The 26,177-nt window shown below is 46.3% G+C and overlaps 1 long non-coding RNA gene across 1 annotated transcript in view; it reads left to right on the forward strand.

Moving 5' to 3' along the window:
* The window catches only part of LOC141250530 (uncharacterized), a 39,863-nt gene that overhangs the window by 5,938 nt on the left and 7,748 nt on the right, over positions 1-26,177 (forward strand). The window contains exon 2 of the long non-coding RNA XR_012312711.1: positions 6,375-6,464. This is a non-coding gene — a long non-coding RNA (uncharacterized lncRNA). The remainder of the gene's footprint in view (positions 1-6,374; positions 6,465-26,177) is intronic.

Below are 26,177 nucleotides of genomic sequence, written 5' to 3' on the forward strand. Positions count from 1 at the left end.
TTAATCAATAAATCTTTGAATAATAATAGGTTTCACAATTGGATGTGTTTACAAATAATGTTCCTGTGTTGAGATAATGTTATAAATGTGCCCCTGCTGTGTACTGTGTAATGGCTGTGTCTGACCATACAGTAACATGGTCTGACCATACCACAGCTCCTGGGCAGTGGGGTGATCGTGACGCAACCTCGCCTGATTAACCCCTTTGGCGCTTATTGGCTGAACAATAGTTTCTGGCCAATCAGCGCAAAAGGGGTTAATTTAAAATAGCGATCACCGCTCTGCACGCCATTTTTATGTTACACGCACGCCGCCTAAGTTCAGATAGGGGCGAGACCGGTTACATAAATTAGTTGGAATCCTGGGGGAACCATTACTCAGGGCGACCATAGGCTGCAGCTTCTCTCAGGCACACGATAGATTCAGTTGCTGACCAGACATGTAGCACCCCGAGGACTTGGTCGCTACAGAGGTATTGCACCTCATCCAGAGGTGTGATATCACACTCCTGGGTAAGGATGGAGTATGGATCAAGGCTCAGTAGGCTGCATACAGCATACACACCCCATTTCTGAGGGACAGCTCAACGGTGCTCCCACTAGACAGAAGTGCAGGCACGACAGCATCTGTCCCTGACTGGAGTGGGGAGGGGGGAGGGAAACCCAGTGCTGTAGGGGCAGATAGGGGTTGGTTCCTGAGCATAGGTGGGAGCCCATTGGTTGCTAGTCACCTGGGCTCATGGCTAGAGGGAGGTATAAAAGGTAGGCACCATCTTAGAACAGTGTTCAGTTCAGTCTGGGAGAGGAAGTGACAGAGCAGGGCCTCTGTGGAGCTCTGCTCCGGAGGCGGGCCTAGCCTGTGAGGCCCAGCCAGCACAGAGAAAGAAGAAGAAGTTCAGTCTGTGAGGAGAAGTGGAGAAGGCAGGGAGCAGGGCTGCTGCATGGGCTCTGCTCCCTGGGCAGGCCTAGCACAGAGGCTGGGGCCAGAGAGAGAGAGAGAGAGAGGAGAAGGAACAGTGGAAAGGAAAAGGGAACAAGACCAGAACAGAAGTAACAAGTGAAACAGAAAGGCTCAGGAACGAGAAGGAAGAGAGAACCCTAAGGACCCAGGAGATTGCGGGTGACGGGTTGGCAGAACAGGGTACCGGATCCCAAATTGGTGGAAGCGAATCATCTTCAGCCAAGAACCGGAGGTCGTGACCAGCCCTTGGTGTGACCCCTCGCTACACCTTGCTAGGAAGGCATACCATATAGGGTCAGGGACGTGGGCACGTAGCCCTCCCAAGAGTAGGCCCGCGGGAGCTGGACATAAGCTTGGTCACTGGTGGGGCACGAGCCAGAGAAAGGACGGAAGGGAGCTTTGAGACATACTCCAGAAAGAGAGTTGACCGAGTCCCTTGCCTGGTGGACGCTGCACGGCTTGGGTGGTCACTGCTTCGCGAGAGTGACCTGGAGAATACAAACTGTGAGTAAAGGACATTGGATTGCAACACGTTGTCTGTGACTTCTTGCTCCTCCGGCACTATTGGTATTGGGACTATCTCCACCATCACTCCCATCATCCACGCTAACTGCCCTGAGGCTGTACTCCTCCCGTGGGGAGTCATCCCATTCTTAGCTGCACACATAACACCGGCCTCAGCGGTCTGCCTTGCAGCGGCGGTCCCCATTGACCGCAATCCACGGGTGGCGTAGTCGGACCTTATCACACTAAAAAGACTGCCACTGAATTGACCACCCTGGGCACGGACCGGGTCACCGCCACGGAGACTACAACCCCCAGCGATCCGGCTCCGGGTATTCCCTGCACAACACAGGCCCAGGGGGCGCGTCAGACACATCTGACAAGAGTTTTCATAAACAGTAGAACAGTAACATTTAATGAGGCACGGCCAGTGCAATGCAAATGTCTCTTTGAGCAACAGGCTCTAGTAATAACAGTACAGTCTCATTTGCAACACAGCAGTACACAGTCTATTATCCTGTATGCACAGTACAGCACATTTTTAATGCAAACACAACCACAGGCTTTTCCTTCACAAGCACTCAATAGTACACAGCATTCTTTATCCTGCATGGAGATGGAGGGGGGGGGGAGGGTTTCATGAGGGAGATGATCCAGTCCTTATCTTCCTGCCTGATAATACTCTCCACTGTTAGTTCAGGGAGTTTATCTGACCTATGTTTAATTTCTCTCCTGATCTGAATCCTGTTCAGTTGCCTTCGGTCAGATACAGATAACACACCACTTTTCTCTTTGGCTTCAGCCAGATTATAATAACAAGTTCCCCACAATCCCCCTGGAGCTCTGCTAAAACACTCCCCTTCTCCTGTGACTGTGTTAACCCCTCTAGTTGCTGGATGCTTCTGGAGCACAACACTTCCTGTCTCCTGTGCTTGTGTTACTTCTAATAGTTGCTGAATGCTTTTAAAGCAACAGCACTACTTCTGCATGTCACATTTACCTCAGAGTTGGCATGCAGAGCGGTTGTGAGACCCTTCTGTGTACCTGAGAAAAAGATTCATTGGTAGCCAGTGCGATCCCCCCTGCAATCCAGAGCTGTCTGTGGAGCCTCCTGCTCCTGCTGTGTGCTGTGATCTCTCCTGAGATCTGTGCTGCGATCTCCTGCCTCCTGTGCCTCTGGCTGCTGTGTGCCTCATCTGTGATCACAGCAGCAGCAGTTCCCCAATCCCTGTTCCATTGCTTCCGCAATACTGGAGTACTGATATTCTTTACAGTACACCGGTATTTCGTATGGCCGTGACAAAGACACGATTTGAAGTGATCCAAAAGTTTCTGCATTATAGTGATAATGCACAGTGTCCTCCCCTAGATGATCCTACCTTTGATTGTCTATATAAAATTTGGCTAATAGTTGACCACTTCAGCAGAAAATTTGCTGAGGTGTACAACCCCCAAAGGGACATCGCTATAGATGAATCTCCAGTTCATTTCAAAAGGAGGCTAAAATTCCGACAATACCTGCCCAGTAAGAGAGCAAGGTATGGAATTAAACTGTTCAAGCTGTGCGAGAATACCTCAAGGTACACCCACAGATTTAGGGTCTATGAAAGGGAGGACACCCAGATTGCCCCCCTGAAAGACCCTCTCTGCCAGAGATACAGTTGCATGCAACACCGTGCGAACAAATCAGAGAGGCCTCCCAAAGCCGCTAATTGGGCAACTGCTGAGAAAGGGCAAAAGCAGACTCCAATGCAGCGACAGCATGCTGGTGGTCAAGTATAAGGACAAGATTGATGTCCTTATTTTGACCACCACACACCATGACATCAGCTCCCTTGTCTCTGTCCGAGGTACCACAACACAAATCTCAAAGCCAGATTGTATCTTGGATTATAATAAGTTCATGGGGGGTGTAGATCTCTCAGATCAGGTCCCCAAACCATACAGTGCCATGCAAAAAGCTAAAGTATGATACAAAAAATTGGCCATGCACATTGTACCGATGGTAATGTACAATGCTTTTGCGCTGTTTCGATCTGCAGGCAATACTGGGACCTTACTTCAGTTTCAGGAGGTAGTCATCAAGGCCCAAATGCTTGGCTCAGGAAGATGAGGGTCCTAGTACTTCTGAAACTGATATTGCCCGTATCGTCCCAGGTCAACATTTTCCAGGAGTGGTTCCCCAAAATGCGAGGAAGGGAAGATCACAAAAGTAATGCAGAGAATGCTCCATGAGGGGAATCCGAAAAGATACAATTTACCACTGTGAAACCTGCCCTGAGAAACCTGGCCACCACACATACCGCAAGTCCACAAATTAATAAAATTTGATTTTACCCTGTTGACAAAACATACTTTTATAATCTGATGTACTCCACACAATTCATACATACCAACACATTATGAACTCATACACCAGTAAAACCAAAGCATTATAATCATTACTATAAAACTATGCCTCTAGAAAAATTCCTTGAGGGGTGTAGGGGTCACTTGTGGGGGATTTCCACTGTTTAGACACATCAGGGGCTCTCCAAATGTGATACAACGCCCGCACTCCATTCCATCAAAGTTTGCATTCCAAAATGTCACTCCTTTCCTTTCGAGCCCTGTTGTGTGCCCAAAAAGTGGTTTTCCTCCACATATGGGGTATCAGCATACTCAGAAGAAATTGCACAACAACATTTGGGGTCCATTTTCTCCTGTTACCCTTGTGAAAATAAAAAATTTAGGGCTAAAAGATTATTTTTGTGGAAAAAATATGTTTTTTTTTCCGCAGCTCTATGTTATAAACTTCTGTGAAGCAACTAGGGGTTTAAAGTGCTCACCACACATTTAGATAAGTACCTTGAGGGGTCTAGTTTCCAAAATGGGGTCACTTGTGGGGGATTTCCACTGTTTAGGCACAGCAGGGGCTCTCCAAACACGACATGGCGTTCGCTCTCGATTCCAGCCAATTTTGCATTGAAAAAGTCAAATGGCGCTCCTTCCCTTCCGAGCCCTGCCATCCGCCGAAACAGTGTTTTTTCCCCCACATATGGGATATCAGTGTACTCAGAAGTCACTTCAAATGTGATGTGGTCCCTAAAAAAATAAATTTTTGTACATTTTGTTGTAAAAATTAGAAATCGCTGGTCAACTTTTAAGCCTTCTAACTTTGTAACAAATTAAAATGTTGCTTCCAAAATTGTGCTGATGTAAAGTAAACATGTGGGAAGTGTTACTTATTAACTATTTTGTATGACATACGTAACTCTCTGATTTGAGGGTATAAAAATGAAACATTTGAAAATTGCCAAATTTTCGTCAAATGTAATTTTTTTTCACAAATAAACGTAAGTCATATCGAAGAAATTTTACCACTATTATGAAGTACAATATTTCACAAGAAAACAGTCTGAGAATCGCTAGGATCCGTTGAAGCGTTCGGAGTTATTACCTCATAAAGTGACAGTGGTCAGAATTGAAAAAAATGAACTAGCAAAATGTTTATTCATTGGCTGATCTATATTTTATGTAACCTAAAAGATAATTTCCGCAGATCTCCATATATGCAAATTGTATACAGACTAAATGGTTTTATTATCAGTTGTTCATCCCCATACATACAGCTTTAGTAAAAGTCTTTTAAATAAGCAAAAATAAACCTGTTATCTTGTTTATATGCGCTCTTAGGAAATTTGACTATGCATTTAGATGCTTGTTGCTGACTACATGATTGTACACTAACAAAATGATTTTGCTCATGATTAAACCGTAAACATCGATCATGAAGAGGAAAGGCACAATTTGACAGCCATTGTTTTTCATTGAATAAGTGCATCCAAACAAAAAACAAATTATACAACTTTAGTCTTGATTGAACATCCACATCCACATGTATATTTATGAGATCTTACATATTGGGATATAATTTGACTTGCTTCTCAACACTAACTAAAAACATGCAAAGAGGGTGATTATCTAAACTAAGAAGTTCAACTGCAGGCCAGAGGACACATGTAGCTTATAATGCCATTTTGATTAAAGTATCAGGATTGGAAGTGTTTCTGCGCTTTCTGGAGTCACGACATAAGTAGTGGTGGATAAAATTGTAGGTTTACTGTCGACGCGTTTCAGAGTCCACCCACTCCTTCTTCAGGAAAACCATACATAAATAGCCAAAAGTAGCTATTTATGAATTGGTGTCCTGAAGAAGGAGTCGGTGGACTATGAAAGGTGTCAACAATAAATCTACAATTTTATCTACCACTACTTGTGTTGTGACTCCAGAGAGTGCAGAAACACTTCCAATCCTGATAATTTAATCTCATAATTTTATGGAAGCTGCTGCATCTGGATTCTAGGTTCTTTAAGTGTTGTGTCTCATACAACCATATAAGGTGAGCCATTTTTACCTTTATCCATCAACTTTTTAACCTTGATAAGACCCTATTGTGCTCTTGCATTTCTTTACAATAATGCCATTATAAGCAGCCCCCAGCCACCTGGCTCCTGACATGTTTGTCTGTGGTGCAGGGACGGGACAAGGTATTTTGGTTATAAAAAAACAAGGATTGATCCAGCATCCGAAAGTCTTCTTTAAAATCAATAATCCTTTATTGGAAAAGTATTTAAAAAATCTTATGCAGAAAAATCACAGCCCCCATGGGAGGCGTGGATGTACAATGATTAAGGACCATAAGGTTTGAAACGCGTCTGTATATCACCTCCTCCCGTGGGGGCTGTGACTTTTCTGCATATGATTTTTAAAATACTTTTCCAATAAAGGATTATTGATTTTAAAGAAGACTTTTGGATGCTGGATCACTCCTTGTTTTTTCCTGTTAATCTCCCGGGGCACTGCTGGCTGTTCGGTGCATCTGATGTCTGAGTAAGTTGAGCTGACTTTTTTCCTCTTTTGTTTCAAGGTATTTTGGTGCCCTAGGCCGATGAAGCCAATGTTGCCCTCCCTTGATGAACCCTCAGCTCCCAAGCAAAGGAATGGGTCAGAGACTAAGGTAACAGGACCCCTAACGCATCCCACCCTCCCCCCTTCAATGAGACAGATAACAAGCTATAACCACCACTTACCTAAAATTGTTACTTTTTTCACCAAAAAATACCAGCAAGCGTAAAACACTGGTGTCTGGTGTCAAATTCTTGTACTGATTGTGGTTCTTGTGGCATTCATGTAGTGATGGCTGCTCTGGTGCTGTATTCGTCAACAGAATCATCATCAGTACACGAATATAAAACCAAAATCATTATAAGTACATAAATAGAACACCAGAGCCATATATAGTACATAAATAAGGCACCAGAACCATCACCAGTAAATACATAGGTCACTGTAACCACCATTAGTACATGAATACATCACCAGAACCACCATAAGTATGTGAATATAGCACCAGAACCACCATCAGCACATAAATGCATCACCAGAACCATCATCAGTACGTGAATTCATCACCACAACCACCATCAGTATATTAATGCATCTATAAAACCACCATCAGTACATGAATGCATTATGAGAAGCACCATAGGTTAATAAATACACCAGTACCTTCATCAGTACATGAATACATTACCAGAACCACCATCAGTACACGAATGCATCATCAGAATCACCATAAGTACATGATTACATCACCAAGCTTAGTACAGTAATCAATTGTTTTGTCACGTCAACCCCATATACATTTGTATCACATGAATCTACAACTTCCAGTATGTCCTTAACAATTGTAAGGAGATGCTGGGTTTGCTGTTATCACTCATTATCAGACTGCAGACCATACAGGATCCATAGTATTGATGAGATGCAGGCAGGATGGCAAATAAACATTTACTTCCAGGTGACTTCTTTTCTGATTGAAGTTGTACTTTCTTTTCATCTCCATCTTGACAAGACTCCTTGATGACTTTTCACATCCAAATCTTGTCTCTCCAGACTCCCCTCTTTTCCGGTCTTCTGCAGCACATCTCGACATGGTGCCCTTAAAAATAGGAGTGTTATTAAAATGCCCACTGCATAAAAATATCTTTCCATGCTATAACCTAAATAAGCCTCCTATGGTATTTGGCATTGACACTCTCTGAACTTATGAGCTACACTAGCTATACTGTCCGCCTTAATGATCTATAACCACCCCACTGTCCGCAATTATCAGCTATAACCATCAGTGGGTCTGTCATTATCAGATATAACTGCCACACTGTCCATCTTTATGAACCACGGCCTAGCTCCTCAATGTCCTCCTGCCATGCTAACTTCTCTCCATATGGTGCCCCCCATTTCATTCTGTCCCCTCTCCATATCCATTCTGTGATCCCCTTCTCATGCTATGCCCTCATACTACCCACCACATTATCCTCTCCAAACTGTACCCCCTCCTCACACTTAAATAGGCAAAAATGGTCATGTTACCAGCAAACTAGAAAAAAACTAACAGGAGAGTTCTAACAGTACCCCCTCTTCTAAGAGGATCCTCCGGATCCCCTAGGACCGGGCTTATCAGGAAACCTCCTGTGAAACGCTCTGACAAGTCTGGAAGCAGAAACATCATCCGCCCTCACCCATGAGTTATCCTCGGGTCCGAAACCCTTCCAAGCGACGAGATACTGCAAACTCCCTCTATACCGTCTAGAATTTAGGATGCGGGAAATTTCATATTCCCCGTCCTCCACCACCGGAGGAACAGTGGCAGAGGCGTCACCAACCGACACATCAGCTTTTTTCAACAGAGAAACATGAAACACCGGATTAATCTTCCAGGAGGTAGGAACCTCCAACCTAACAGCAGATTGGTTAACTATCTGAAGCACCTTAAAGGGCCCTACAAACTTGGGACCCAATTTTTTCGAAGGAATCCTCAATCGCAGATTCTTAGAGGACAACCAAACCATGTCACCAATAGCAAACGAAACCTCTTGCCGTTTCCTATCAAAGTACCTCTTAGATTTATTGTTAGCCTCCTGAAGATTATCACGCACATCCATCCAAACTCTCTCCAAATCACCGGAAAAACTCTCCTCCTCAGGCACAGCCGATACCAATTTGGAGAATGACCCAAAAGACGGATGTCTCCCAGAACAACAAAAAAAAGGCGAACACCCAGCAGAAGAGGATGTATTGTTGTTAAGAGCAAATTCAGCAAGTGGCAGAAACTCAGACCACCCCTCTTGATTGTCTGCCACAAAGCAAAGCAAGAACTGCTCAACATCCTGGTTCTTTCTTTCTGTCTGGCCATTAGACTCAGGATGATATCCGGATGAAAACGACAAATGAACTCCCAACCTGTCACAAAAGGCACGCCAAAAACGAGCCACGAACGGAGGGCCCCTATCAGAAACAATGTCAGTAGGAACGCCATGTAGTCTGACAATTTCCTTGACAAAGGCCTTAGCGAGTGTCTTAGCGCAAGGCAGTTTGATGAAGGGAACCAAGTGACACATCTTGCTAAAACGGTCCACGACCACCCAGATGACCGTGAAACCTTCAGAGGGGGGAAGGTCAGTAATAAAGTCCATAGCCAGATGTGTCCAAGGTGCACTAGGAACCTCCAGAGGGCAAAGCAACCCCGCAGCAGGAGCATGCGAAGACTTAGATCTAGCACACACAGTACATTGACGCACCCACTTAATGACTTCCTTCTGCCATCCAGGCCACCAAAAACTGCGACCCACAAGTCTCTTGGTCTCAGAAATTCCTGGATGACCTGCCAACCGAGACTCATGACACTCAACAAACAAATCTCTCCTAAAGGTCCTAGGCACAAACAATCTCCCATGGGGAGTGTTAGATGGGGCATTCTCCTGAGCTTAAAGAATCTCATCCTCCAAAACGGAGTCCAATGCAGCAATCACAACACCTTCTTGTAAAATGCTCTCCTCCTCCTCCTCCTCAGCACCGACCATGGGAGAAAAGCTGCGAGACAAAGCATCCGCTTTAACATTCTTGGTACCCGGGATGTAAGTAACGGAAAAATTAAACCGCGAGAAAAAAAGTGCCCACCTAGCCTGACGGGCATTCAAGCGCTTGGCAGCATCAAGATAGATCAGATTTTTATGATCAGTGAAAACCTGAATGGGAAATTCAGCACCTTCCAAGAGATGACGCCAGTGTTCAAATGCGAGTTTAATAGCCAGCAATTCCCGATTACCAATATCGTAATTAAGTTCAGTCTCAGAAATTTTTTTTGAAAAAAAGGCACAGGGATGTACTCCATCCTTGCTTTCCTGAGACAACACCGCACCGACCCCACAGAAGAAGCATCAACCTCAACCAAAAACGGCTTAGTCACATCAGGCTGCATAAGGATGGGAGCAGAGGTGAACCTCTCCTTTAGAAACACAAAAGCTTCAATGGCCTCAGAAGTCCACTGAACCGCATTAGCACCTTTCCTAGTGAGATCGGTCAGCGGTTTGACAATAATAGAAATTTTTTTTATGAATTTTCTGTAATAATTGGCGAAACCCAAAAACCTCTGTATCGATTTCAAACCAATAGGCCTAGGCCATTCCTGAACCGCCTGAACCTTCACCGGGTCCATCTCAAAACCTTCACTGGAGATAATGTAACCCAAAAAACTAATTCTCTGTACAGCGAACTCACATTTTCTCTAGCTTAGCAAAAAGCGAATTGTCCATTAATAACTGTAAAACCTCACATACGCTCCGCCAATGAGACTCCAGATCAGGCGAATAAATCAGAATGTCATCCAAATACACAACCACATTTTTGCTGATCAAAGGTCTAAGGATGTCATTAATAAGATTCTAAAAAAATGCTGGAGCATTGGTAAGACCAAAAGGCATAACCAGATTCTCAAAATGACCCACAGGAGTGTTAAAAGCAGTCTTCCATTCATCACCCTCCTTCATGCGCAACAAATTGTATGCCCCCCGGAGATCAATGTTAGAGAACCACTTGGCCCCCACTAACTGGTTAAACAAATCAGGAATCAATGGCAGTGGGTAAGGATTGCGTACAGTAATTTTATTAATCTCACGAAAGTCCAGACAAGGACGTAAACCCCCATCTTTTTTTTTAACAACAAAAAAAAATCCAACAGCCACAGGAGACTTGGAAGGCCTAATGTGACCGGCGGCCAAGCTTGTCTGTATGTATTCCTCCAAAGCCTTTCTCTCAGGAATAGTAAGATTAAATAAACGACTTTTAGGAAGAGTTGCTCCAGGGACAAATTCAATGGTACAATCATAGTCTCTATGGGGAGGCAAAATTTGTGACTCCTCCTCAGAAAAAACTCTCCAAAAATCCTGAATAGGTACAGGTAATTCCCCTTTTTCCACCGCAGCAATACGTCCGTTACAACACTTGTCATAACATTTAGGGCTCCAGGACTTAATTTCATTGGTAGACCAATCCAGTACAGGATTATGCAATTTTAACAATGGCAACCCCAATATTACTGGAGAAGGCAAATTATTCAATACTACCAAATCCAAATTCTCTTGATGAACACCATTAATAGTGAGGGGAAACTCACAGACCTTGTGAGTAACACTTTTCAAGGGAGAGCCATCAACAGAAACCACAGCAATAGGGGATGACAAAGGTTTAGGTTTTAATGTAAGTTTTTCCAAGAATCCCCCATCAATCACATTCAGAGTAGAACCACAATCCACAAATACCCGAAATTCAATTAATTCTTCCTGAGCAGCGGTAGTAGCAGATAGGAATACTCCCTTAGTATTTAAACAGGCTATACGTGCATAACTGACCATTTTTTTTCTTTGTTCATACGAAGAACACAGTTCTTAATAAAATGACCAGAATTTCCGCAATAGAAGCACAAACCTTCAGAAAGCCTGCGGTCTTTTCCTGAGAGCGGGGTGTCATCGCCCCAATCTCCATCGGCTCTCCTTTGTCAGCACAGACCCTCTCAAGACTCGGAGCAGACATAGCAGAGGATTTGCTCTCATTAACCCTTGCACGCAGTCTCCTGTCCACCCGTATAGCTAATTGCATAGCCTCCTGCAAGTTTCCAGGTGTGGGATAAGCAATCAGCAAATCTTTAACCCTTTCACCTAGCCCCGCAAGAAACAAACTTTTCAAAGCTGAATCGTTCCACCCCATCTGGGCAGACCTCCGACGGAAGTGAGAACAATATTTTTCCACATTACCTGATCCCTGTCTCAAACGTCTCAATTCAGACTCAGCAGATGAGACACGATCAGGATCATCGTACAACAAACCCAAAGCAGAAAAAAAACTATCCACTGATCTAAAGCACGTATCACTAGGTTGGAGAGAAAAAGCCCATCCCTGAGGATCCTTGCGCAAAAGTGACATTATGAACCCTATGCGCTGTGATTCATCACCAGAGGATCCGGGTCTTAAACGAAAATACAATAAACAAGCATTTTTAAAAGAAAAAAAATCTTGTTGTTCACCAAAAAATAGATCAGGCAGACGTACCTTTGGCTCTACAAAATGTGCTCCAGAACAGCTACTCACGTGTTGTTGGAGCTCGGCCACCTCCAGAGAGAGTCCCTGCAAGCGTTGAGCCAAATCTTGAACCGAGACCAGGATGGAAACTGGAGGTCTTTCCTTAGAGAAATTTTTTGGGCTGGACTTACTGTTATGATCTGCTAAAAGCACTAAGGAAAGACAGGAGATCTGTCCCTACAATAGAACTAAACTGGATCCCTACGATGTAACGGGGAACCTGATCCTGCGATCAGACCCGCTAAAGTCCTCGGCTAGTCTGTACGAAGACCTATAGATGCAAGGGAGGGATCCCTACAAGAACTAGGGACTGAGATAAAGTTGGACACCTCCTAGCAGAAATTGTAGCAGTAAAAGACAAACACACAACATAGAACATAGAGGTCAGAAGACCTAGCAAAACTAACAGAGAAAGGTAACAGAGTACCAAGCTAGCTCAAGAGTAGAAAATACAATGAAGTCCAGCAAGGCCAGGAGGGCGAAGCCGGATTAAATAGGCAAAAATGGTCATGTGACCAGCAAACTAGGAGAGCTCTAACAGCCACAGTACTGCTAGCATATAGTTTCCATTCCAGAGAAAAGAAGGAGTAGTGCACCGCAATCTCTATGCCCCTCATACATATTAGAATTGGGTCCCTTTATCTCAGTTTGGCACTTCATAAAGGTGTAAAGTTCTTTAACTGTTGCAGGTGGTCATCTTTGCATGTAAATCTCTCCATTATAGTATATGGCAGTTTACAAAGGGGAGAAATACCTTTTCCTTTCTGGGGTGCTAATGGGAGAGGGAGGAAATAAGGGTACTAACAGGGTGAGAAGCACATGACGTGCCCCCTGGGCCGTGGGGTACTCGGTAGCCGGGCCAGTCGTTGCTAGGGGAGATGTCACAGTGGCGGTGACCCGGTCCATGACCCAGTAATATAATGCCACTTTTCATTTAGTTTATAGATAAATGGTAAGCAAATTAGCTCTTATCTTGAAAGAAAGAAAACTGTCTCACTCATGGTACTAACTGGATGGAGTTATCAGTTTCCGCCTCTTTAGCGAGCTGTGTTACTTTTTGTATAAGGCTTGAAAAGCCTGTGATTGGACCACTAGGCAATCTTTAATTTGCCTGGGGATAGCCCAACACATCCCAGCCCCTGATGGGGCAGCTGGACTATGCCTAATTAGAATGAGGATAATCAGCACATCCCAGTCCCTGATTGGGCAGCTGGACTATCCCATGACAATACTGACAGCCCAGCATGCCCCTCCCATCTATTGGCGGCTGAGTGGCAGAGCTGTCACTCACTGCGTTCCTAGGATTTGTGACAGATAACCTTTTGGAGGAGAACATCTGGTACCTTGGATCTTTTGTATTCAGTACATCTGGATGGCTTAGCGAACATCCCCAATCATGTTGCAAGGCTGACACTGACTTTTAGGATATCTATCTCCACAAGGTAGCAGTAGTGGTTTTCTTTTAGAGAGACAGCTCCCCCATAGCTAGAGGTATCAATATATTACAATTTAATATACTATTCGGCCAGTGGTACACTTTTGTACTTATTTTATGTTTCAGTGAATTGGTTTCAAGGAGTAAAATGAGGAGGAAAGGCCCGACTTTAGTTTAGGCCCAAGCAGAGCCTGACTTTAGTGCAAGCGTAGCATAGTGGCTCTGATTGTAGCAACATGGCTCTGCCCTGAGGAGGAACTATGAGGAAGAATATAAGGACTCAATACCAGCAAATGAGAGTAGTGTGGCTCAGACATACTGTAAGTAGCTTCAGGAAGATCTGCTGCTAATATAGTGGTCTCACTAATGGCTGCTGAAGCCACTGATGGTCGCATCGGTGGCTGCAGCAGTCACAACAGCAACAATGCCAAAAGGGAAGGAGAGGAGATCTGGCCAATGGTGTGGATAAGTGGCAGGGAATCAGTAGGAAAGTGCTATTTATTAATTTTATAGCACTCCTTAAAGTATAGACCACCTTTTGGGGGCATTTTTTTTTACCTAAGTACATGTATTTGGGGCTAAAAAAAATAAATTTTGCAACTGGATTGCATTAAAAATGTTGCCTACTACAGCCTCTGTGCTGCACTGTCCATTACTGGCTTCAGAATGAGTTAACTGAGGATCTACCAGTAAGCTTGTTCTTACATCTGTCAGGAGAGTTTGTAACTCTTTAATCTGTTTTTTCCTGAGCTCCTCTCAGCAAATTTATGACCACAGACCACATAAAAGTTGAAAGTGCAGGAAAAAAAAAAATCCTGTAAAAGCCAAAACAGTGAATGATTTTGCAGTCCCAATATGTTGCACTACTATAGTGTGACGCCCTCCCTGAGCAAATGGGGGGATACTCGGAGCCGGGCCTTGCGGATGTTGCGGGGGGGGGGGGGGATGCAGTCGTGGCCTAGACCCGTTCTGTGCCGAGGGCTGTCACATAAAAAATTGGCTTTTGGATGAGTGGTTGTTCGACTACGCCACCTGTGGTTTCTGGTGAATGCCACCATCGCAGCAACAGTCCTCTGAGGCTGGTGTTCTGGCAGCTCGGTTGGTACTACTCCCCACAGGCGGAGTAGGCCTCAGGGCAGTGATTGATGAACTGTGTGGAGGAATGGTGGGTGCAGTGCCACGCAGGAATAAACAATCGGAGGCGGTGAATGAAGTCATCCGGATCTTTACTCACTTTAGATGAACTTTCAGCCGCAAAGCTTTTCTCTGCTACACACGGCGTACTGCGGCCACCAGGAAGGGGTTCAGCACTTCCCAGGTAGATCAGGAGCACCTGTCAAGACCCCGCTGGTGTGTTAATCTCCTTCTTATCTCCTCCCGCTTGTGTTCCTCCCTGGGATCCACTAAGCCGCCGGGCTTTTCCAACAGTGACGTGAAGTACACAGTCAGATATCGGGGGCCGGTCACCCCTCTTGCAGCAGGAATCCCTCTGGCTAAGCCAGAGTAAAGAATACAGGTGGCGACTCCTCTCCGTCCGTATCCCCCTGGGATCCTTTTGCCTGTGGAGCCTATCTCCTCTGCTCCCCTCCAAGGCCTTCTTAGAACAGGACCCTGACCGGGTAGAGACACTTGTTAACTCTGACCCGCTCCTCGCCTCAAGGCCAGAGTACGAGGACCGTGTATCTTCAGCCAGCTGCAGACTCTGGTTGGGCCCTGACAGAAGACCATAATCAAAGACCTTGAACTTAAGATGGCCGTAGGTTATATATTATACTGTATGTGCTCCCTGTAAGTGTGTCCTCCACCCTCACCCACTACTTGGTTCCCCCTATCTCTGTTTCCCCCCCATCTCCTCTATCCCTGGCCGGGGCAGCACCCTGGTGCATTTAGACCCCCTACAGGACAGGAGTGTTGTAGTGTTGAGTGTTGAAGTGGGGTTCTGGGTGATACTCCATCCTTACCTGGAAGAGGAGACACCACACCTCTATCTGAGGTGCAGTACCCCTGTGGTGACTGAACCCTCAGGGGCGCCACATTCCCCCCCAGTGAAACACAGCACGTCCGCAGGCTGCAATAGAGTAAAGTTTGGTACAGACATTCAAACATTTTTCAAAAGTTTTTGTAAACAGTAAAACAATCTTCCCTTTATGGGAGGTTTGGACACTTTTAACGTTGCAAGATACATATATAGTATAAATATATATAAAACATTAAAGAGACATTATTCTTGTAGAAAATACTGTAGAAAGTGTCAGTTCAGCAGCATGAGTGATCTGCCCAAAACCCTCAACGTAGGCACTGGGGTGGCTGCAGGGCATGAAGATCCCTAGTTGGACCTCCAGTAGAACCACACCAGACAGGTTTTGCTTCTGAGGTCAGAGGTAGAAGCGGTTTTACATAAAACCAATAGGGAGCTCCTAAATAGGTGCAAACTATTTACAGTGTCAGTCTGCCTCTTGCTCAACGTCCGCAGGGACAAATGTTTATTTTAAAGGAATCCAGGTGTAACAAACTTAAGAAACAAGGAACAGTTCAAAACAACTGGGAGATGCATCTCCCGGGGCTGCTCAAAAGTGGTATCCCCACCGGGGAAATGGCTCCTCTTTCCCGACGGAGCCTGACCGTTCCTCCTTGAATACCCTGTGGACATCCAGGGCATACCACCCACGCTCCCCGTGGTGGCGAGTGTAGGACACCAAATCGCCCGGGTAGAGGTTCCGGCCAGGGTGGCCCTGCTCCAGCCGCGGCTTGACGTCTCACCGGTTGACAAATATGTCCCGGTTAAACTGTAGGCTACGAATGAAGCTCCATCCTGCCTCCTGGTGGAAGTGACTCGCCCCCTGGGCCTGTGTTGTGCGTGCACGTGTGTGCGGGGAATACCCGGAGCCGGATCGCTGGGGGTTGTAGTCTCCGTGGCGATGACCCGGCCCGTGCCCAGGGTAGTCAATTCAGTGGCAGCCTATTTGTAAGGTTTTAAGTTAATTGTCCGACTAGGCCACCCGTGGATTGCGGCCAGTGCGGACTGCCGCTGCAAGGCAGACCGCTGGGGCTGATGGGGTATGCAGCTGAGGTGGTGTGACTCCTCACGGGAGGGGTGCAGCCCCAGGGCAGTGTAGTAGAGGATGGGAGTGATGGTGCGGGCGTCCCAGTACTAATAGTGCCGACGCGGTGAGAAAGCACAGAGACAAGGTGTTGCAGTTCAAATGCTTTACTCACAGTTCTCATCCAGGTCACTTGTGCGCAGCTAGGACCGCCCGAGCCGTGCTGCGTCCACCAGGCAAGGGGCTCGGTCAACCCCCAGGTAATTCCGGAGTGTGGCCCAGGACTCCCTTCTATTCCTTTCTCTGGCCGTGCCCCACAAGTGACACTACTTTTGTCCAGCTGCCTCGGGCCTTCTCCTGGGTGGGCTTCGTGCTCCCTGCCCTGACCCTATGTGGTATGCCTTTCTAGTAGGTGTAGTGAGGGGTCGCACCAAGATATGATGGCGACCGCCGGTCCTTGGCTGAGGATTAGTCGCCTCCACCAACTTGGGATCCGGTACCCTGTTCTGCCAACCCGTCACCCGCAATCTCCTGGACCTTTGGGGTTCCTTCTGCCTTCGTGTCTCTGGGCCTCTCTTGGTGTTCTGTTTCTTTCCTTCTTTCCTTTCTGTTCCTTGCTGTTACTGTCCTTCTCCTCTGGCTCTGGCCTTCACTCCAGGCCTGCCTCGTGGAGCTGGGCCCTGACTGAGCCACAGCTCTCTGTCAGCCCTCTCTGGCTGAACTCCTTCTCTCACTCCTCTCCTCTGACTGTCTTGTCTGAACTTCTAAGATGGTGCCCACCTTATATACCTCCCTCTCTGTGTATGAGCCCAGGTGACTTGCAACCAATGGGCTCCTCCCTATGCCCAGAAACCCTCCCCTCCTGCTCCTACATCACTGGGTGTGCTTCCCCCTCCTCACTCCAGCCAGCGACAGATGCTGTCGTGCCTGCACTTCTGTCTCGTGGGAGCACCGTTGAGCTGTCCCCCTCTTCGACCCTCCAGGTCAGATCCTGCGTTTCACCGCGGAGGAAGTTGGCCTCCTCCGCGGTCAAGTAGATTCCCTCCATAGTGAGGGAGGTAGCAGCTGGTGGGCCAGTGACGGAGACTTTCTCCTTGGCTGCTCCCATCTCTGCTGCTAGGTGCGGTCTGTTTCTCCTCCTTCTTTTGGGGCAGCTCCAGGTCGGCTGGCTGACGGGCACTCCTTGGGATGTCCCATCCGACTTGACGGACACTACTATGCGGACAGTCTCTGCTGGAGGGGGCGGTCTGCACATTTGGCGCCATTAGGGAGCCAGGCCCACGATGGGAGGTCTTAAGTTGCTGTTGTTTTTGCACATAATGGCGTCCGTTCTTCTTGGGCGGGCGCCACATTGAGTGTGTAACGACAGTCTTTTGTGAAAGGCGCACAGTACTCGTCGACAATGGGGATTAACTTCTTCCGTTGCTGTGGGCACGCAATCCTGCCGACTACGCCAAGTTGTGACGCCCTCCCTGAGCAAATGGGGCATACTCGGAGCCGGGCCTTGCGGATGTTGCGGGTGGGATGCAGTTGTGGCCTAGACCCGTTCCGTGCCCAGGGCTGTCACATAAAAAATGGGCTTTTGGATGAGTGGTTGTTCGACTACGCCACCTGTGGTTTCTGGTGAATGCCACCAGCGCAGCGACAGTCCTCTGAGGCTGGTGTTCTGGCAGCTGGGTTGGTACTACTCCCCACAGGCGGAGTAGGCCTCAGGGCAGTGATTGATGAACTGTGTGGAGGAATGGTGGGTGCAGTGCCGCGCAGGAATAATCAAGCGGAGGCAGTGAATGAAGTCATCCGGGTCTTTACTCACTTTCGATGAACTTGCAGCCGCAAAGCTTCTCTCTGCTACACACGGTGTACTGCGGCCACCGGGTAGGGGATTCAGCACTTCCTAGGTAGATCAGGAGCACCTGTCAAGACCCCGCTGGTGTGTTCCTCTCATTCTTATCTCCTCCCGCTTGTGTTCCTCCCTGGGATCCACTAAGCCGCCGGGCTTTTCCAACAGTGACGTGAAGTACACAGTCAGATCTTGGGGGCCGGTCACCCCTCTTGCAGCAGGAATCCCTCTGGCTAAGCCAGAGTAAAGAATACAGGTGGCGACTCCGCTCCGTCCGTATCCCCCTGGGATCCTTTTGCCTGTGGAGCCTATCTCCTCTACTCCCCTCCATGGCGTTCTTAGAACAGGACCCTGACCGGGCAGAGACACTTGTTAACTATGACCCACTCCTCGCCTCAAGGCCAGAGTACGAGGACCGTGTATCTTCAGCCAGCTGCAGACTCTTGCTGGACCCTGACAGAAGACCACAATCAAAGACCTTGAACTTAAGATGGCCGTAGGTTATATATTATACTGTATGTACTCCCTGTAAGTGTGTCCTCCACCCTCACCCACTACTTGGTTCCCCCTATCTCTGGTTCCCCCCATCTCCTCTATCCCGGGCCGGGGCAGCATCTTGGTGCATTTAGACCCCCTACAGGACAGGAGTGGTATAGTGTTGAGTGGTGAAGTGGGGTCCTGGGTGATGCTCCATCCTTATATAGTCTTTATACGTTCCACGTATAAAGACTATATACCAGGGGTCCTCAAACTTTTTAAACAGGGGGCCAGTTCACGGTCCCTCAGACCATTGGAGGGCCGGAATATAGTTTTTAAAAAAAACTATGAAAAAATTACTATGCACACTGCACATATCTTATTTTGTAGTAAAAAAAACAATACAGGAACAAATACAATATTTAAAATGAAGAACAAGTAAAGTTAAATCAACCGGTATTTCAATAGGTACAGTGCCTACAAGTAGTATTCAACCCCCTGCAGATTTAGCTGGTTGACACATGCGGAATTAACTTGGCATTGTGACATTTGTACTGTAGATCAGCCTGGAAGTGGGAAATGCACTGCAGCAAATTTTTTTTTTTTTTTTTAAAACGTTAAAAGTTAATTCAGAGTGTCATTTATTATTCAACCCCTCAAACCACAAGAATTCTGTTTGGTCCCCCTAAAGTATTAAGAAGTAGTTCAGGCACCAAGAATAATGAGCTTCACATGTGTGGATTAAAGATCTCTTTTGCCTGCCTTTTCTGACTATTTAAGACCCTCCCCAAACTTGTGAACAGCACTCAGACATGGTCAACATGGGAAAGACAAAGGAGCATTCCAAGGCCATCAGAGACAAGATCATGGAGGGTCACAAGGCTGGCAAGGGGTACAAAACCCTTTCCAAGGAGTTGGGCCTACCTGTCTCCACTGTTGGGAGCATCATCCGTAAGTGCAAGGCTTATGGAACTACTGTTAGCCTTCCACGGCCTGTACAGCCTTTGAAAGTGTCCTCCCGTGCCGAGGCCAGGCTTGTCTGAAGAGTCAAGGCTAACCCAAGGACAACAAGGAAGGAGCTCCGGGAAGATCTTATGGCAGTGGGGACATTGGTTTCAGTCAATACCATAAGTAACATACTCCACCGCAATGGTCTCCGTTCCAGACGAGCCTGTATGGTACCTTTACTTTCAAAGCGTCATGTCAAGGCTCGTCTACAGTTTGCTCATGATCACTTGGAGGACTCTGAGACAGACTGGTTCAAGGTTCTATGGTCTGATGAGACCAAGATCGAGATCTTTGGTGCCAACCACACACGTGACGTTTGGAGACTGGATGGCACTGCATACGACCCCAAGAATACCATCCCTACAGTCAAGCATGGTGGTGGCAGCATCATGCTGTGGGGCTGCTTCTCAGCCAAGGGGCCTGGCCATCTGGTCCGCATCCATGGGAAGATGGATAGCACGGCCTACCTGGAGATTTTGGCCAAGAACCTCCGCTCCTCCATCAAGGATCTTAAGATGGGTCGTAATTTCATCTTCCAACAAGACAACGACCCAAAGCACACAGCCAAGAAAACCAAGGCCTGGTTCAAGAGGGAAAAAGTCAAGGTGTTGGAGTGGCCTAGTCAGTCTCCTGACCTTAACCCAATTGAAAACTTGTGGAAGGAGCTCAAGAATAAAGTCCACATGAGACACCCAAAGAACCTAGATAACTTGGAGAAGATGTGCATGGAGGAGTGGGCCAAGATAACTCCACAGACCTGTGCCGGCCTGATCAGGTCTTATAAAAGACGATTATTAGCTGTAATTGCAAACAAGGGTTATTCCACAAAATATTAAACATAGGGGTTGTATAATAATTGACCCACACTTTTATGTTTAAAATTTAATAAAATTCAACTGAGCAACATAACTTTTTGGTTTGTAAGATTTATGCTTCTGTTCATAAAACCTACTCTCGTTTGCAGTTTGAAGGCTCTAACTTATTTGCATCTTATCAAACCAGCTAAATCTGCAGGGGGTTGAATACTACTTGTAGGCACTGTAGGTAACTGTACCCAATAGGCAGCATAGGTCCTCAATAGGCAGGTAAATGTCCCCAATAGGCAGCATAGGTCCTCAATAGGCAGGTAAATATCCCCAATAGGCAGGTAAATGTCCCCAATAGGCAGGTAAATATCCCCAATAGGCAGCATAGGTCCCCAATAGGCAGGTAAATGTACCCAATAGGCAGCATAGGTCCCCAATAGGCAGGTAAATGTACCCAATAGGCAGCATAGGTCCCCAATAGGCAGGTAAATGTACCCAATAGGCAGCATAGGTCCCCAATAGGCAGGTAAATGTCCCAAATAGGCAGGTAAATGTCCCAAATAGGCAGCATAGGTCCCCAATAGGCAGGTAAATATCCCCAATAGGCAAGTAAATGTCACCAATAGGCAGGTAAATGTCCCCAATAGGCAGCATAGGTCCTCAATACGCAGGCTGTTTCCTCCTTATAATGCCCTATGCAGGCTGTTCCCCCCTTATTATGCCCCATGCAGGATTTCCCTTTCTCCCACCATATAATGCCCCGTGCAAGATATCACTCCCCTGTCTTTATAATGCCCCATTCAGGATGTCACCCCCCATATAATGCCCCATTCAGGATGTCACCCCCCCATATAATGCCCCATGCTGGATGTCACCCCCCATATAATGCCCCATACTGGATGTCACCCCCCATACAATGCCCCATGCAGCATGTCACCCCCCCCTTATAATGCCCCATTCAGGATGTCACCCCCCCATATAATGCCCCATTCAGGATGTCACCACCCCATATAATGCCCCATTCAGGATGTCACCCCCCCCATATATTGCCCCATTCAGGATGTCACCCCCCCCCATATAATGCCACATGCAGGATGTCACCCCTAATATTATGTCCCATGCCTCCATACATTAAAAAAAAAATAATCCAATACTCACCTCCCTCCTTGCCTGCTGCCGCTGCTCAGGTCCGGACTCCAGCGTCTCCGGCGTTGTCCCTCTCTGCGCTGCCTGTGACGGCTCAGGGGAGGGCGCGGTGGAAAGACGTCACCGCACCCCCTGACCTGAGACGTTACAGGGAGCGCAGACCAGGAAGACAGCGGATCTGCAGAGGCCCGGGGAGAGGTAAGTATCCGCCTGCCGGGGCCCTGAGCAAGTGGGGGGAAGGGCGGGCGCTGACACCGCTCTCCTCTGCCCACTGCCCGGCGGGCCGGATAAAAGTCCTCCGCGGGCCGCATGTGGCCCGCGGGCCGTAGTTTGAGGGCCCCTGCTATATACGCTCGTGGTGGGAGGTCCGATAATGCTCCATCCTTACCTGGAAGAGGAGATACCACACCTCTATCTGAGGTGCAGTACCCCTGTGGCGACTGAACCCTCAGGGGCGCCACAATAGCCTTGGTGTTCCACTGTCAATTACTGGCTTCATAATGAGTTAACTGAGAATCCACCAGTAAGCTTTTGAGTTTGTAAGAGTTTGTAAACTTTTTTATCTGTCTTTTTCTGAGCTCCTCCCAGCAAATTTATTTTCACAGACCACATCAATGTTGAAAGTGCAGGAAAAAAAGCATCCTGTAAAAGCCAAAGGGTGCAAAATATTTAATGTAACCCAATTGCAAAAATGATTATGTAGTCACAAATATATGTGACGCGCCCCCTGGGCCAGTGCTGTTTGGGGATTACCCGGATCTGATGGGGGTTGTAGTCTCCGAGTGGCGGCGACCCGGTCCGTGCCCAGGGTGTCAAACTCAGTGTGTGGCAGTCTTTACAGATGTTATTAGTTGTTCTTAGTGTCGACTACGCCACCCGTTGATTTGCGGTCAAAAGGCCGCCGCTGCAGCAGGGTCCGCTGAGGCTGGTGGTATATGTGCAGCTGTGGTAGTATAACCCCCAACGGGAGGGGTATAGCCTCAGGGGGTCAGGTGTAGAGGATGGTGGTAGTGGTGGTGCAGTGTGGATGGTAAGAAGACTCAGAGTCGGACTGTGCAGTTCAGGGTTTTTACTTACTGCTGTTCTGTTGGTCACTCTGGCCTTGAGTGACCGCCCGAGCCGTGCTGCGTCCACCAGGTCCTGGACTCGGCCAACCCCCAAGCAATTCTGGAGCGTGGTCCTGAGCTCCCTTTCTGACTGTCCTCTCTACTGGCCGTTCCCACCAGGGGTCCACTTATGTCCGGCTCCCTCGGGTCTCCTGTTGGGTGAACCTTCTTTGGCTTCCCTGACCCTATGCTCGGTGTGCCTTCTTAGTGGACTTGGTGAGGGGCTGCTCCACATGTAATGTCGCAGCCTCCGGTTCTTAGTTGAGGGTAGTTTCTCTCCTCCACCAATTTGGGATCCGGTTCCCTTGCGTGCCAACCCTTCACCCTTCTGGTTGTATACTGGGTTCTTGGGGTTCCTTCTTCTCCCCCTCTGGGTCCTTCTCTTCTCCTATCTCTCTTCTCTCTGCAGGCGCTCCTGGACCTCTCTCAGGACTGACTGACCCTCTACAGAAGACTGACCCTGATCTAAGATGGTGCCCACCTTATATACTCCCTCTATGTGTGAGCTCAGGTGACCAGCACCCAATGAGCTCCTAGCCTTACCCAGACTGCTCCCCCTATCTGCCCCTACACTACTGGGATGTTCCACCCCCCCTCCCACTCCAGCCAGGGACAGACACTGTCGTACCTGCACATATACTGGTGGGAGTACCGTCGGTCTGTCCCCCGGAAATGGGATGTATGTAGTGTATGCAGCTATCTGAGCTCAGTCCCACACTCCATCCTTACCCGGGAGTGGAATACCACACCTCTGGCTTGAGGTGTAATACCCCTGTAGCAGCCGAGTCCTCAGGGTGCTACATATGTAGTTAAGGGACAAAAAAAATTGTCCCCCAAAAGCTGCAGAGAGACATGTGCACTTCAGCCTTAAAGGAATATTCCAATCTTCAAGATCCTATCCCAATATGTAGTAGGTATAATAATAATAATAATAATAATAATAATAATATTAGCAAATACCTCCAATTAGAAATGTAGTATAGTTCTTCTGATTCGCTATGTCGCTTACCCCATGTGCAGGGCATTGCAGTAGCTTGGATATCAACTATTGGAGAACTTTCTGGAGCAGCGAGTCAAATCAAACTTCATTTTCTCATTAATGCTGGTAAACTACTACAGTACAGATAGGATCTAAACTGCTGGTAGGCTTCTTTTATGTCACGTTCTCCTGCATCTTATCATACACAAATAACATCAGTTATTCTAGAAATAAGATTTAGAAAATGTGATTTTTCTCCCGTGCGATCATTTTCTACATTTTTCTAAAATATAAATTCGAAATTGCAAAATCCTCGCTTATTGCTAATTACAGGAATTTTTATGATACTCTTGAGTTTTCCACATTGACATATAAATTCACTTCCCAATATTACACAGATGCTTAAATAAACCCCATTAAACTACAACTCTTCTCATGAATATTACTGCCTTGACTTTATATGGCACTAAGAATTCCCCAGCTCTAGCTTGAGAAGACATTAATCAAGTGAATCATTGCATTATAGGTGCATTGTCCATAACCCTTTATCTCAGCCCCTGGGCTCCTCATTACAGAAAGCGCTATTATCTTGGCATATAATTCTGCTATTCCTTCTCTAAACCATTTCATTAAGTCTCATTCTGATGCATGTCATATATTAGATAAGTCACTTTATCATGTAATACACTTCAGTACACCCTGTTACGCTGTAATTGTTAGTGCCACGTAGGAAAGGACAAACAGGACGGGCCGGTGGGCCTCTTTATCTGTGGCGCCCTGTGTAGGATATGGTAATGTAGCCTTGTATTAGGTTCCTATATGTCACCTGCTGCTACAAAACCTTCATCCGTCGGGATCTTCTCTAAGCCCCTCGGTAGTTGGGGGGCTGAACCTGCAAAGTATATTTATCAAGCTGTGCTAAGCCAAACACATGCAGCACAAAGCCTAGCCCTTCCATGGCCCCCGTGATTAATTGTGTTAAAATGTGGACATTTTCATGCATTTATCGTGGCTGTGGGAAGAGAAGAACCTTATTATAATATGTAAATTATTTGTATAATGACCTTAATGCAGAGCTGTAGGTGATACGGCATCTGCACTATTATATTCTTTTATTTATCACTCTTGCGCTAATTGCTGGACATTTACTAGACGTATGGAAATATATTGGGTTGGGTGAAAGGCCCTCGACGTTGTATTTTTAATGATGCCTATAACAGTGCAATAAAAAAAAAAGAGATTGTGTAAGTGTAGTAGTATTTTATAGGATCAGTAATAAAATGTATTCTTTTGATGTCTGCGCAGAAATAATGAGAGAATAAGCAGTGATTAAAGTGACGCTGTACCGAAGCTGTTTTTTTTTTTTAGAGAATCTTTGATATATTGTATCCTGTCAATTAATAAACGGGCGCAGAACATAATCTATAGAGATATCGTAAATCAGTCGTGCTTAAGGTTTCTCTGTTTAAAGTATTTAATCCTTCCTAAACCTATTTTATGTAATATCCACTCAGATTTCATCTCATATATTTTATTTTGATACCGGTTTTATGCGAATCATATGCAAATTAGTATTGTCTGGTGTAACTTTACTAGAAAGCAAAATATTTTTTTAAACATCTTGACAATAGAGAGAGGCTGATATTCATCTTACGGGAGTCTGATGTATATTTCATAGCACACAAGAGTACAAGTCTGACTGTTCTCTCGGGGACGTAATAGCACTTTTATTATCTATCTTACCAGAATTTATGCACAAAAAAGCAGAAGGTGACAGATCACTGCAAAACTACGTAGATTTGTCACTCAGGAGTCTGGGAGAGTTGGGTCAGTGATGAAGTTTTTCCAGAAATGAAGATGCCATGTTCCCAAGTAGTGTAAATGCTGCACTTTTTCCACTGCTTTTTTTTTTTTTAGCAAAAAGTCTGCTGCATTTAAAATTATTAAAATCTAATTTTATCTGTCACATGCCTTTTGCTATCTCACTGAGAGCATCAAGATGAGGGGCACAGACCCTGATTCCAGCTATGTGTCACTTACTGGGATGCTTCCTGCAGTTTTGATAAAATCACTGTTTTCTCTGCTGCAGATGTACCAGTTGAATAAATGATGAGCTGTGTGTAATGCCGCCCACAACACTAATTAGCAGCTTTCTGTGTATACTGTGCATAGGCAGAAAACTACCAATCAGTGGTGGGGGTGGGGTTATACAGAGCTCATGAATAAGAAGGACTACCTAGCAGCAGGTTTACTAGTCATCTAGTCCTCTAGATATAAGCAAGTAAAGCCAATAATAATACATAATCTGCTAGTAAATTAGTGATTTTATCAAAACTATAACAAGCAGCCCAGTAAGTGACCCATCACTGGAATCAGAGTCTCTGTCTCTACATGATTCTGCTCTCAGATTAGGTGG

Source organism: Phyllobates terribilis, unplaced genomic scaffold (genome assembly GCF_046119375.1).
Source record: "Phyllobates terribilis strain yellow unplaced genomic scaffold, ASM4611937v1 Scaffold_2__4_contigs__length_985480577, whole genome shotgun sequence".
In the NCBI taxonomy this organism is placed as follows: Eukaryota; Metazoa; Chordata; class Amphibia; order Anura; family Dendrobatidae; genus Phyllobates; species Phyllobates terribilis.